The sequence below is a fragment of the Podarcis pityusensis genome (assembly GCF_964106645.2).
Source record: "Podarcis pityusensis genome assembly, chromosome: 5".
NCBI lineage: Eukaryota > Metazoa > Chordata > Lepidosauria > Squamata > Lacertidae > Podarcis > Podarcis pityusensis.
Genome location: NC_138032.1, coordinates 28,978,467 through 28,993,623, shown reverse-complemented (window position 1 = coordinate 28,993,623; position 15,157 = coordinate 28,978,467). Strand labels below are relative to the sequence as shown.

General features: G+C 40.5%; 1 protein-coding gene across 1 annotated transcript in view; it reads right to left on the bottom strand.

The window, feature by feature from the left end:
- Positions 1-468: 468 nt before the first annotated feature.
- Positions 469-15,157, bottom strand: part of IRS1 (insulin receptor substrate 1) — a 53,345-nt gene continuing 38,656 nt past the window's right edge. Inside the window, 1 exon segment of the mRNA XM_081006862.1 lies at positions 469-1,530. The gene's annotated coding sequence lies outside the window, so the exon portion shown is untranslated.

Below are 15,157 nucleotides of genomic sequence, written 5' to 3'. Positions count from 1 at the left end.
AGATAGCCACAGGATTGCAGACTGATATACAAAACAGTGAAACAAACTGGATATACAAGACAGTGCAATAGACAGCAGAGTCTTTGACTCTCAAGAGTACAATAGACAGCAGAGTCTTTGACTCTCAAGAGTACAAAAAGGAAAATGAATATGTTGGTGCAATTCTTGCTTTTTAAAGTTATGGGAAGGTCTTCCTAACATTGAAGACATTTCAAAATTCTCATTTAATGGAATAGAAAAGGACCTCAATCTATCAGGCAGTGTGTAAACATAAATTCCAAAGTATGAGTGAAATTCTATAGAGAAGTGGTTTTTCTATTGAGAGATCTCATTACACAAGTACATTCAAAATATCAATTCTAAAGTAAGGACCTGACCCCACCACAGAGAATGTGAAGATACCTTAATATATGCATTAAGTACAGGGATACGTTTTTTTTGGGGGGGGGACGAAGTAAGTAAGAGAAATAAAGATAAAACGGTATCTAGTTTATTATGTATAGAAAGAGATTTCCAGAATTTACAAACACCCACGTATTTCATTCCAGGGATATTTTGATTTAAAGAGTTCGCCCAAGTTTCATTCTTCTTCTTCTATATATATATACAATGGAAGACTTAGATTTGTTTTTCTGATGTTTTCAAAGTTCCTGTGCAACCAACAATTTAAAAACCCACACTTGTAAATACCATGCACAGTTCATTTGCCTTTTCATTAATACAGCCTAATGTTTTACAGGAACAATACAAAATATTATTTTATTTTTGAAAGAATTCAGCTCAGCCACAGGGTTATCTTACAAATCATTAGATTGGTAAATATGACTGTACAATCCAGATCCACGGGCCCATTGATCCATATTATATTATATTCTGAATTACAATCTTAAAAAGAATAGTACCCTACTCTATTCTTAAATCGCCTTGTTTTTTAACAGTTTCCCCCACCCCAACCCCACTCTGTTTACAACAGAATATAGTATACCTCAGTTCCACATCAAAAAAAGATGTGCTGTAGGAAAAGTTACATTTTTAATTAAAAAAGTACATGTATAAATCAAAAACCTATGTTAAATATTTAATACTCTTCAACCAACATTAACAGTTTGTATGTAATAATTTACACTGATGATTTGTCGTACAGGTTTTTCAGCAGCAAATTAAAATGTCATGTCTTATGTAAATGAGCTAGTAGCATGCCCATTCTCACCATTTTAAAGTGGGCACATGAGTTCACTGTAGCCAGCTAAGTCTTTATGGTAGAGGAGTAAGTAATCATAGACTCATTGTCCAGGTGTCACAGTGCTTTTGCTTGGCACACACAAAAAAAGAAGAAGAAGAAGTAAAAGAAGAATGTGCAGTTCAGTCAACTAACTCCTGAGGTTTGTGTAAAGTAAACAAATTGAACTGGATGCATCGTACCCATCTACTGGGGAAGAAGATGTGAGGTCCTAGTTGTGATACACAAAACAGAGTCTGGATACTCATGAGTTCCAAGAAGGATATTCTGAGGTTGTATAGGTCATCGATCTGAGAATAAAAGAAAGAAAGTTCATGTAAAACATCTAGCACCATAAGCAAAGATTAACAATAAAAGCTGATGCAATGCTCATACATCTTTTGCAGCTATAAGGACATCTGCAAAAATGACCATTCTGAATAAAGGTCTACATATTACATGCATGTCATTCCATGATTCTTTCTTGGAGGGTTGTTTGAACAGGTAAAGGAGATCTTGGTCAGGGAGGGACAAAGAGAAAATGGCTTAGGGGAAGGGCAAAGGACTGGGAATTCCAAGTGTGAAATACCCTCTTTGTCTTCTCAACCCACCTCATCCAATCTCCACCCAAGCTAACATCACTTGCAGATGCCTTTATCCATTAAAAACAACAACACATTTTCAGAGTGCAATAATAATGGAACTGTACATAACAGGCAGTTGACTCTTCTGTTACAAGTACACACTACAATTGGTCAGACATCCAATCATCTATCAGCTCTCATGTTATGTTATTACATAGGGTTGGAGCCAGAATTTCCATGAACACAACTTCACTCACAGGACACTCCTGCTACAGTAAAGGAAGAGAGATGGTTTTCACCAGTTTCTCATCCCCCCTGCAGCCCCTTGTAAAACTTTTCTGGAGGGCTGGAGAACCTTCTGGAATGAAGGCACAGGAGGCTGCGAAAATTGCCTTTCCTTCCTCCAGCAGGAGTTCCCACTGGATCTCAGTCCATTCTGCCAAAAGAATGAGTATTTCAGCATGCAGAAGGAGCACTCCAGGTCCAGTGCATAGTTTGTAAGTTGAAGTAAAGTAGGGCTGGGAATGGGGGGATATTTTGCTTTGTAAGATTCAAAGCTAAGCACCAAGGATAATTGTAGAGTTTTTGTGCACATTAGACGTGATGAGTGGTGTAAGTCAAGGAACCCAAGGATAACAAATGCAAATATGGATCATTGCTTCTAAACCAGAGGGCAAAAAATCACTAATAGAAAGGTGTTTTCTGGTACTGGACCTGGTTGTTATTCTCCCTTATGTTAGCTTAGCTTTTTGATGCCTACAAACCTTCACAGAGCTAGAAGGACTTTCCCAAAACCTATCTGGCAAAAATGTGAATCAAAATTCCTACAACTGCTGAATTTGTTTTGAGTCGACTGCAGTGAATGATTTGCCTTTAAACGTTTTGCAATTCTCAACTAAACAAACCAAATTGCTTACTTCAAGTCTTAGATGTGTAAGAGTACCTGTATGTATTTTAAAGACTGTTTGCTCCTAGAAATAGAAATAGAGCATTATCCCGCTTTAATAAAATGTTGAGACTTTCCACAGAGACATGGAAAGACTGAAAAGATTGCCTGTGCTTTATGCACTAATTGCTCAAGAAACCAAATTTATTTTGTATGGCCCTTCACGTGAACAGGAAGCTTCTCCTTGCAAATGTGTGGTATGTTGTGAATAACACCCTAGAGAATTCTCTCACAGATCTTTTTACATACTTTCAAGCTTTCTTCTGAACTCCTGTTGCCAATCTACAGAAAAATCCCAACTGGAATATCTATAGGAAATTTAACATAGCTTCACAGCTTTAAACTGTGTTGGGCCTAAAATTAAGGTAGTACTGCCATATTTTATTTAAAAGGCTTGTTAACAAAGAAAGAAATGGCCTCATTTAAACTGGGAAGGAGCTAGGTGTACATGGTTTGCTTTTCGTTTCATATCTGGCTCCCTTCCAGTATGGCTGAATGAACAAGCTTAGCGCAGGAACAAACTGTACCCAACAGAATGGTCACATGCTCTAACCTGCAATGGCTATACAATCACAGAAACAGAGAGTGAAACGTATAGCTCTGCTACGCAGGACAAAGCTTGTTGTTCTGAGATGTTTTATATAGCACCACACTTCAGCTAATGTTGCTCTCATCTACTTCCTCTCTCCAAACATGACTGAAGGTACTTGGAAAAGAAGAGCAACGTCCCTCCAGGGTGGATAAAAATCAATATTTTATAAATTTAGATTCTTAATGTAAGTGTCCTTTAAGAATAACCTGCTTTAAATCTATATCAGTACATAATACAAAACAAACGTTCAAGTCTATACTAGCCACCACTTAAAACTAATCCATGGCCCTATATTTTGTCTGAGTTAAAAGCTGTTTTCTATGTAAAAAGTGTGTGTGGAGAGGGGACAAGCAGAACAAGAAAAATGTGTGACTTCTGAGGTTTATCATCATAAAAATAACAGTCAGTTGTGTACTCTGCATATCGTTGTTCACTATGAGTATTTAAACTGTCCTGAAATTCCCCAAGAAACTGGTGCTGGTTTTAGTCCTGCATAAGTATGCATATATCATTTCTGTGCAAGTCCGGGGTTCTGAAAATTCTTGAGAACAGTAACTGGCTTGGTTTTATTTCTAAGTAAATACTTAGAAACACCAAGCAAACACACAGGACTCCAAACACACACACACACACACACACACACACACACACACACACGATCTCTCGATGATCCCATGGTCAGGACAGGAAACCATGGGTTTGTCTCATCTGTAATTAAAATTTGCAATGTACATCACAATATTGGCAACCCCTTCCGCTTCTGCAACGCCTTCTATCTGTCTATATATAATACCTGCTTTTTGCAATGAGTGTCCAACATGCCTCATTGTGAGCAGGAGTTTAGTGTTGCTACATTTACCAAAATATTTTACAGCTGGCTCAAGATGATATGTTCTGCTCACGTATCCCATGCTCGAATAGCAAGGTATTGCCTACTGGTGATATATAAACACAATATTTCTGCATGGGAAATCAGAATTTATCATGGACAAATCACCATTGTTAACAGTTTGTGTACTTTTGCAGAACCCAGTATGGAAGAAAGAGCACACTAGTTGCTTAAGGGTATTTGCACGGGTAGGCAAACTAAGGCCTGGGGGCCGGATCAGGCCCCATCGCCTTCTAAATTGGAATCAGCGTGTTTTTACATGAGTAGAATTTGTCCTTTTATTTAAAATACATCTCTGGGTTATTTGTGAGCATAGGAATTTGTTCTCCCCCCCCCAAAAAAAATATAGTCCAGCCCCCCACAACATCTGAGGGACAGTGGACCAGCCCCCCGCTGAAAAAGTTTGCTGAGTAATAGAGTAATATCGTCTAGAGTAATATCATTGGGCAATTAATATGCTGTTTAAAGCCTAGACACACAGAACAACTTCTGAAAATGAAGCAACTGAGAAGCAGCATGAGATGCAACCTTGGCATGCTTCTTGCACATCTCCCACTGCACAGCACAACTTTTACAGAAAAATAACAAAACATTGAAAAAGGAATTTAGCATGTGCAATCATGTAATTCTCAGGTATAGCTTTAGAGTGGTATATAAATCCATATTATTATATATCCTGACATATAATAGATGAATATACTGGGGGTTTTTTTGGCAACTTGACACATAAGATTGTTCACTTCTTTCTTGAGAGCCACCCCCACATACAGGTTTATCATTTAACACCAAATAGTGTTGCTTTCTGAATGCTAAATATGGGGAAATCTTCTTTTGGTAAGATTTTAATGTGGGCTTTTCAAAACTGCAGTACATCAACACCCTATGATTTAAGCTGATCTGATCCACACATACAATACAAAATAGTGTTGCCTTGTGGACATTTGATATGTTATTAATATGTAGTGGATGCTGCCTAAGAAACTAATCGAAAACTTCTGAGACGATTAGAAGTACTCCCATCTTTTAAAAATCAAAATTCTCTCCTCATTAATAGTAAATGAATTGTATAAGATGTTGAGTAAGTTTGGAGCAGAGCATCTTTCCCAGCATAAGTTAGTGTTTGGATACCCCTATTGTTTCTTATCAACAAAGATCAGTGTTTCCTTAACAACGCGTAAAACTGTGCAGAGGACAGGAGTTTTAAGAGAGGGTTCTCTGACTTCAGTGTGTTGTGGTAAGGGTCGTTAACATTAATGACATCATTGTTGGCAGCTTGAAAATAGGGAAAACCTGTGTTTAATCCATTTCCTACTCACCACAGGCTTCAAGCTGGATTCCCCAATAATATGGCTTTGTGGCTGACTTTATGGAAGACATTGGTAATGCAAGAAAAATGTACTTGGGGGGGGGGGACCCCTAACTTGCATCTTATACTACAAGCTACCTTTGACAAGTGGTCTCTGCTCAACATCTGCTGCAAAATACATGAAGATAACACTAATGCATGATCCAGCTGGCAAACCACTTCCCTTTTTCAAGGCTGTTCAACAAGAGGGATATAAGGCATTTACGTCATGTGCATAGTGCTATTGAAGTACACTTTAATATTACAAATATTCACATTGTTTACTGAAGGAGCTTATTCACATTCATCTGTAAGGCTACAAAGACCCTAAGCCCTTTTCTTTAAAGATCTCCTCAAGCCATTCAAGCTCCTGCTGGGTATTCCAACTAAACACCAGGATGAACTTTCTGACAGTAAGAGCTGTTCGACAGTGGAACAGACTTGCTTGGAAAGTGGTGGACTCTCCTCCCTTGGAAGTTTTTAAGCAGAGGTTGGATGGTCATCTGTCATGGATGCTGTAGTTGAGATGCCTGCATTGCAGGGGGTTGGGCGAGATGGCCCTCAACATCCCTTCCAACGCTCCCGATTCTACGATTCTATTCTAGGGTACAACTTTCACATAGGCATTGTAACAAGAATTGCTGCGAAATCAAGTGGAATCTTCTTTTTCCAAAGACTGGAAATGTGTTGACGTTTTATTCACCCATTACTTCTTGCCCAACTAAGAACATGCTTCCTAGGTGTCTTTAAACCTAACGTTTTTCAAAACGATGAAAACGCACTTACAAATCAAGAGATAAGCAGCAGCAACTTTGTTTTCCTTCCTTGCCTACTCAGGCTGATTCCCATGAGCCACCCAAGCTCAGCAATCAGGGCACAACTTCTAGACCCAGGAAGCTCGTGCGCTGCCATTTATTCTGAAGTAGGTCTCAATTTCCTCTAAGCCTCTGGGAAGCAGCCTGGTCTGGGAAAGCATACAAGCACTCGCCTAAGCATAGGCCTACCATGGGATTCCTCTTCTAGCACAGACCCTCACCATGGCTCTCCTGAGGAGTAACTTGCCTCCTAAGTGGCTAGGAAGCAGAGATTAAATAAAAATGTAAAAATAAACCATAATAATAACCTTGTACCCAGAATTCACTTGTATCTGGCAGCCTAAAAAATTAATTAAACCCATTCATGATCCTCGACTGTTATGTTCTGGCCAGCAAGGTTGCTGGACAGCTCTGATGGATCAACTTCCTCTGACAAGTAGACTGAGGCCTTTCATGCCCCTGTTTCCAGACTTCTCCAGGCTCCAACCCTCTGGCCTGAAGACAGGCACCTCTTTCATTCCATAGCCTCCCTCCTGGTGCACTCCCAGCGCTGCGGGCCTGGTGATGTGTGATGGGAGATATCTGGTTCTTCAGGCTCCAGGGAAGAAGTCAACGAGGTGTCCAGACTCTGTTCCAATAGGCCTTGGGGGTCTGGGAAGTTCCTCTGGGAGTTCTTGTCCAACCTGCTCAGGCACAATGGCCTCCCTATTTCCCACAGCTCTGAGCTCTGGCCCAGACCTGGTTCCCCCTCTGGTATCCCTGCAGCCTCTGGCTCTGCTGGTTACATGGGTCATGACATCCTCTTCTCTTCCCTTCCCATGTGCAATGGTCACTAGTTGTCTGCTATTCCCTCACCCTTATAAAGCAATTCAGGTTGCAATCCTACGCAATTACCTGGGAGAAATGATAATTGAGGTGCATGGGACTTACATCTGAGTAGACTTGTAAACGTCATCTGTATATTTGTCCTTCTGTAGTCGTAAAGCATAAAGATCTTGCAACCCTAAAGCTTTTCCTCGGAATCACCGAGTTAAGGATTGAATAGGATATGATGATGGGAGATATGCCCAATTATGTCTTAATATAGTAAACTTTCTCAGTTGAGAGGTGGCCTATTTCTTTCTAAATCTGGCCTTGTATAAAGGTAAAAAGAACAAACTAAAGCCCTTAGGAGTTTACTGAGTGAGACTATGAGGAGAAAGGAAGGTGGTATGCAAGTACTCTCAAGTGTTAAGAGATAGGCAGAAGTCGCTGAACACAGAAGTCAGGGTACAACCAGGGAGAAAAGTAAAAAAATGTAGAGTTGGAAAGGATGCCAAGGGTCATCTAGTCCAACCCCCTGGAATCCTGAAATTAATCTGCTATTGGGATGGAAAGGAGTCATCATTTAGGATGCTTTTAAATAATTCACTGTAAGTAACTTCAAAAATCATACAAAGACCTACACAGAAACAGGATGAGCTGTTCCTTTATTGCTCAAGCAAGACGCTCTTATGTGGAAGTACACAGGCCTCTCGATTTAGCTATCAAGGTATTTTGGACTTCAGTGGGATTAACCTCGAAAGCAGCATGGAATTACTTAATCAGCTCACGCAGCAAGAGTTGAACTTGCTGGTGCACGTTTTCCCTACAGTTATTGTATACTTCACAGTATCTGTTTCTGCACTACTTTCTCAAAAGCACTAGCAACCTCCATTTCAATAGATGACGTGAACAAATTTAACAAATAAATACATTTTACATTTTGAAGTAAATATAAAGTTAAAGGAGCACTTTAATTAATGAAGGTCAAACAGACACAAGTCCAATTTTGATCAAAACATTAAACCATGAGGACACAGTTAACGGAGTCTGAATCAGATGGGATAAAACAACAAACATATTGCAGAGCCCCAGGTAATGTTTTGGATACAGCCATGGATAAAATTAAAACCCATTTGATTTTGGCTCCTCATACCAAATATGACTGAATAGAGGTATGTTAAAGCTATCTGCCTGCTAAATCATTTAGTGGCGTTAGCAACGTTAACAAAATGATATTAACGGAATCTCTCACTTTTGGTGGTGGAAATTAGGTGGGAAGAGTTGGGTGGAAAACTGGTGAGGTGCAAGATTAGCAAGCTAAAAACACACACGCACACATATCAAATACATCATCATTTCTGTCTGCCTTGCTTTTGCCGCTGGAAACTAATTATCCAAATACAGAAGTCCTCTTCAGGCAGAGAGGTCATGCACATAAGCCCTGTTCTCAAAACGCACACCCCAGAAACAGCCTCAAAGAGGCTTCTAACTATAGACAGCTGGACTCTGAGCAATCAAAAATGTGGTTAAAAGCTCCCTTCAGACTTCTCTGTTCAACCTGTTTAAGACCTTCCCATACACTTACTTACTCTTTCTTTCTTTCTTTCTTTCTTTCTTTCTTTCTTTCTTTCTCTCTTTCTTATATACCAACAATCTGACTGGGTTGCCCCAGCCACTCTGAGTGGCTCTCAAAAAAGTATTAAAAACACATCAAAACACCAACCCTTAAAAACTTCTGCGAAAAGAACTGCCTTCATGTGTCTTCTAAAAGTCAAATACCTTCACAACCACTGCTCCCACCATTCCTGACTGCTGAACATGCTGGTTGGGGCTAAGGCAAGCTGGAGTTCAACAACATCTGGAGACTCACAATGGCATTTCCTTAATTGTAACTAAAACCTATTCTTGCCAGAGCACATACAAGTCATATCATATGTTTACAGTATTAACTTGTAAATGAAACAACTTATTAAAACCAGCCGTCAGACAACCCACTTGGTGCAGACTACTCATCAATTAAAAATATGCAGTGTTGCCCTGCCTCCCACCTATGCTTTGAACTCCAGTACAAAGCAGATGCTTTTCAGCCTTACGGTAAAGAAAAAAAGCACCCAACTTGCCAAGACACCTTGAGCTGGCAAGTCTCCCATCAATGTTTATATCAAAATGTTGGGCTGCCATAATCCCTGGCACAAACTCTCCTCTAGAAATGCAAGGATCACCAACAAGTTGATATGCTAGCTTAGGATGTTTCAAAACCAAAATCTCTCTCTCACACACACAGAAAAACTGAAAACATACAATGGAAGTTACAGTAAAGGAGAATCCATCCCAAAGATGCTGGAGGAGTTATTTTATATTATTATTAATGCCCAATGTGTTTTGGCACAAAAAAAGTCTCTCCCCACCACCATATTTTTCTCTGGTTTCTTTAGTTCTGATGGTTTTGAGCCGTTTACAATGAAGCATTAAGTTCTTATGTTTATATATGGAAGAGGAAATATTTTTTAGTGTCACTAATAAGGGGAATTATGACAATGAGGGCCTTACAAATATGTGACTTTTGAGATTGGGTTTCAAAGGTGGTGGGTGGTTTCTTTTGAAGCATGATTAACTGTTGTCCTATCTTTTTGTAGAAACGTCACAGAGGAAGGCATTTATGGGCCAAACACATTGGGCATTAATAACAGCATTACCCCTCAGCATCCTTGAAACTGATTTCCCCTTTATTTTCATCATCCATTTAGGATGACTGATGCTATCTGGTATTCATATCAGGGACTTCACTGATCACACAAAACAAAGACTCATCACACAAATAACCATGTGCTATGAGTTTAAACTCAAATATATCCCATTATTGCTTTATTTCCATCATTTCTCGGGACTGTGGCAAGTCTCCATCTCTCCTGCCCAACTGCATTTTCGGATCCACTTTGATGTTGATATAGAATTCTGACATCTGCTATTTGTTGCAGCATCCAAGTTGCCCCAGTTACATTTGCCCTCTGCCTGCCCATAAAACTGCACCAGGTGCCTATGCGTCCTTCTGTAACATCATCGTGATGCCACAATGCATGATAGGAAACACCGTATTCTGCATGATAGCACAGAAGGTGGTGAAACCTTGCTATAAATAACCATGTATTCAAAAGCAGGTGTCTACTGTCCTGAATATAAGCCTCACTTTCCCTCAAAATTCTGACAATGAAAAGTTAAAGTGTGGATTATATTCACGACCTTACACCGCCAGCAAAGTGGCGTGGCTCCCCGCCCCCCTCCGAAGCAGCCCGGGAGCACTGGGCAATGGCGCTAGCCTGCCCACCGCTACCAAGCCTCCCCTGAGCTGCTGGAAAGAAGGGGGAAGGCCACTGGCAAAGCAGCGTGGCTATTCCCCCCCCCCAATCAATTTTAAAGATGTGGCTTATTTGCGGGTGTGGCTTATATTCAGGCCAATACAGTATATAAAGATCTAGAAAAGAGGATTCTTAGGTGTAAAAACAAACACAAAATGTCAAAGATTCATAGAGTTGGAGCAGGGCCTTGTACGCGATCTAGTCCAATCTACTCATGCTCGGCTTATGTGGGGAGAGTTTATCACCTTCTCCTCCACTGAAGTGTTAAATAAAGTAATTGATTTATAGTAGTAGCATGTGCAGTTTGTACTGATGAAAACATCTTAGGATAGAGGCCACTGCAAAATAGTGAAACGAGGTTGTATAAACAGTTGCAAACTATTATTTTTTTTAGTAAGTATCAAGTCTACAAGTTGAATGCATTATCTTGGATTGCACCCAATATAGAGGTCAGCTTCTATCTGTGCCAAAATGAGCATTAGCCTTTTTTTTTGGAAGCCAGCACAGGGCCCACACCGTAAAGTCAGCATTGATAAAGGCCGCTGTATAAAAAGATAACCTTCATAATGATCTACTTATAAGTATGCCTCCACCTGTTGTTAAAAGGCAGTTTGTGCTTTTATGCAAAGAGCTCTGACCTTCTATCCGGTTATTTATTCCAGAGTCAGCGCTGTGGTATCTGACTTGCAGAGAACAAGCGATGCCCCAACCCCATTGTAATTATCACAGTTTTGTTCTGGTTTGAGTCATTCATACATTCCTGAGTCACACACTTTCCATGCCAGTAGTGCAGGAAGCAGCTACATGGGAGATGCCCAGCATTTCGTAAGACAGGGATGAGGGCCCTGCCTCTCTCTAGAAATGGTAAGACTACAACTCTCTTCATCCCTGACCATTGCCTTGCTGGCTGGGGCTGGCTGGTATGCGAGTCCAACAACATCTAGATAGCCAGTTTCCCTGTCCCGGAACAGCAGAATTAGTAATAATTTCCCCCTGGAAATCTATAGTTTTGAGCTGGTTGCCCTTACGTTCTACCTATGATCAATGCCCATCCCATCATATGTATAAAGTATCCATCTGCACCTTTAACACATCTTCACACAAAGATCTTTTGATCATCCCGTAAGAGGAAGAGAAGTCCTTCCTTCCCTCCTTCCTTCCTTCCTTCCTTCCTTCCTTCCTTCCTTCTTTCCTTCCTTCCTTCCTTCTATGGGATGATCAAATTCCATTTTGCTCCCAGCTGCATCCCATAAGTGTGGCATGTTGGCAAGACACCTTTGCATTTGTCTTTCATTAAGCAATTTAAACTAAGAGATGGAGTCCAGTCATCGACATAATGCTTTTACAGGAAACCTCACCAATACTTTATCCAATGACGTGAATACTTTCTTAAGCCTAATGGAAAGGTTTAACCAGTAGCCATAAACTCCAGCTTCCTCATCCCTGCCCCTCAGCATAGGTCTGATCAGCACATTGCATAAGCAAGAAATTCACACAGTACTGCTGCAACTCCCATGACTGAGGGTGCACATTTTGACACTTCCCACATAAAGGCCACAAGAGCTCTTGCTTCTGGCTCAAACACAACATTGCTTATGCATCTAAACCACTGGTGTGAGGGATAGCTGTATCAAAACAGCAGCCTGTTATAATTTTGAGACTAACCAAGATTTCAGGTTTCTTGCATTTTCCTCTGGTGTTTCCAGCTGATGAATTCTAGGCTGGAGAGTGTTCATGATTATTCCCCAAGGGCAAGCCATTACACTTTGTACTAGTAAATGTCAACCCATTTCGATTACTCCCGTCTACAAGTTTGTTCATCCCAAATACATTTTCCAACCAGCAGCTTCTCAGCAGACTTTATCAAAGTTGATCACAAAGCTAAATGGGTCCCCAAACCAATCCTAGATCATTGCTTTCCCACTTGAACCCTTCAGCACTTCTTTCAAATCATAAAATGTTGGTGTTCTAGTTTCAGAGTATGAGTTATTAGTGCAGAATCTGCAACTTGTTCAACCATGTTAGCGATGAGACACCCAGCTTCCTTATCAGCAGTTCCAATTGATTCATGTACACTGATGCTACAGTACTTAGCTCTTGTTTGTTTGTTGTACTCCATATTACTTATTCCTCCAAGGTGCACAAGCTACATACATAAATTTCTGTGCTCCCGTTATACTCACAACAACTCTCTAAGGCAGGCATAGGCAAACCCAGCCCTCCAGATGTCTTGAGACTACAATTCCCACCATCCTTGACCACTGGTCCTGTTAGCTAGGGATGATGGGAGTTGTATTCCCAAAACATCTGGATGGCTGAGTTTGCCTATGCCTGCTCTAAGGTAGGTAGGCTGAGAGAGAGTGCCTGGCCCAAAGTCAATCCATGAGTACATGGCTGAGTGGATATTTAAAATAAGAATGTTCTGATCCTGGTCTAATACTCCAACTACAATGCTACACTTGTCTTATGCAACTGAATCTACCTGAATTATTGGACTACCATACCCATATCTAGACATTGTCCGGCAGCTGTAATCCCAGTCTGCTACTGCTTGAGGACCATCTATAAGCCCATTAGATCATGCCACCAAACAGAGCTAGGTAGAGCTAAAATCCTAACCTAGAAATCCTGTCAACCCTATGTCAAAAAACAATGTTCAAAATGCTTGTAGACACACTTTTTTTTACTCCTTCAAGTCACACAAATACTATGGTAACCCATGTTCACAACAACTCCTTTATCTGCTCATTCGGACATGTGCTTATACTGGCACAATTCTCTGGACTTCTACTTTTTTATATTTGTGCTTCTGCCCATTTAAATTATAAAAAGTCCTTAGTGCTGACACAGTATCTTCATTTATACCCAGAACAAAGCACACTGCTGACATCTGAAAATACTCCTTAGGCCTGTACCAGTTTGAGATCTGCAGATGAAGGGTGTGACATAATGTGGTCATGTCCATTACTGCTATCTCCAAAAGCTTTCTTTAGCCAAACCCACTAGAAAAAAGAACTATCAAAATCTATCAACAGCAGAGTCATATTAATCCAAAATTTCACACTACTGCTCAGGTTGCTAATATCCCTTTAGGGCTATTGCTTTCAACACACACACACATGTGTACAAGGCATACATGTACACACATGTACAAGGCTGGTTACAAGGCACAGATTCCGTTTTTGCAGCAAATGATACCTTATATTCTTAACTGTTGCTAGCACAAACTTATATCCCTGAATAAATATGTGTTATTCACAATAATGGTATACCACTCTTGATTAGTCTAGTTATTATTGATAATATGATATGAACTATGATCAGGATGTATACATGGCCAAGGGACATGGTGTTATTTGGTCATTTACATGGGACTTTTAACAGATATTGTAAATGAATTCATCACAAGCTCTGGGCGAGATCAAGTGTCCTGTTTTGAAGATCATATTATAATGATACTTGATATAAATGATGTCATACACTACTTGTGTCATCCAAGTGGAAAAAGAAACTCCTACACCTGCTGTATCATCACTACCAAAGACATGGTCAATGAGAAGCGATTTCACAATGGAGCTGTAATACAATATTTGTACACAACTTTCACCTTTCAATCACTGTAAACAGCTTATTCTTTTCCAGCACATTCCTGGTGCATTACAACGAACTATAGGTAGGTTTCTGACACAAGTTGCCTATGTTCTTTCTAAAATTTGTATTAAACAGCTATTAACATTGTGTTTTAATGTTAATGTTGTGTTTTAATTGCTGTAACCAGCCATGGGATCTTAGGGTAAAGGGTGGGTAATACACTGTAGCAATCATAATCGCCATCACCATATTTGCTCTAGTTCCCAAGACCACTGAAAAAGGCCATTACTGTTATTGGCACTCCAAATCAAAACACAAAACCAGAGTCATTATTCAGACAACAGCAGAGAGAAAAGAGTTGGCCAGCTCAAGGCAATAGTAAGCCTAGGCCTAGACCTACCTTACCCACTTACCCTGGTTTCATGTTCTCCCCAGTCACACTGCTGACCTGATATTGCTACTCTAAATCAGGGTAGCCAACGTGGTAGCTTCCAGATGTTCTGGACCACAGCTCTCATCACCTGACCACTGGCCATGATAGAGCTAAGGCTGATGGGAGTTGTAGTCCAAAACATCTGGAGGATACCATGTTGGCTATCCCTTCAGATCTCTTCACTTGGCCTCCAGGCCTGCCAGCCCAGGTAGAATAGAACTAACAGCACGTGCTAGCAGTTGGCTACAGTTCATAGTTAGCGAGAAGAGGATTATTAACAACTCCCAATTCAGACGACATACTAAACAAAACCTTGACTTAGCTCAGCACGGTGTGAAAGTACAACAGACTGGGGAGAAGCAAAGAAGCTGTGAGCTCCTGCCGTTGTCTGGGAGCCTAGACATTTGTGTGGTCTGGCTAAGTTTGGTGTGTGGTGCTAACCAACCATGAACACTATACAACAGATGCCAGAGATAATCAGCTGAAAGCTGCAACACTGGAGCTTCTAATGTCCTCTCTCCATCGAGAGCCCTCTCCAATATACCACTAACATGGGAGCTACTGCAGAGGGACTCTGTCCCAC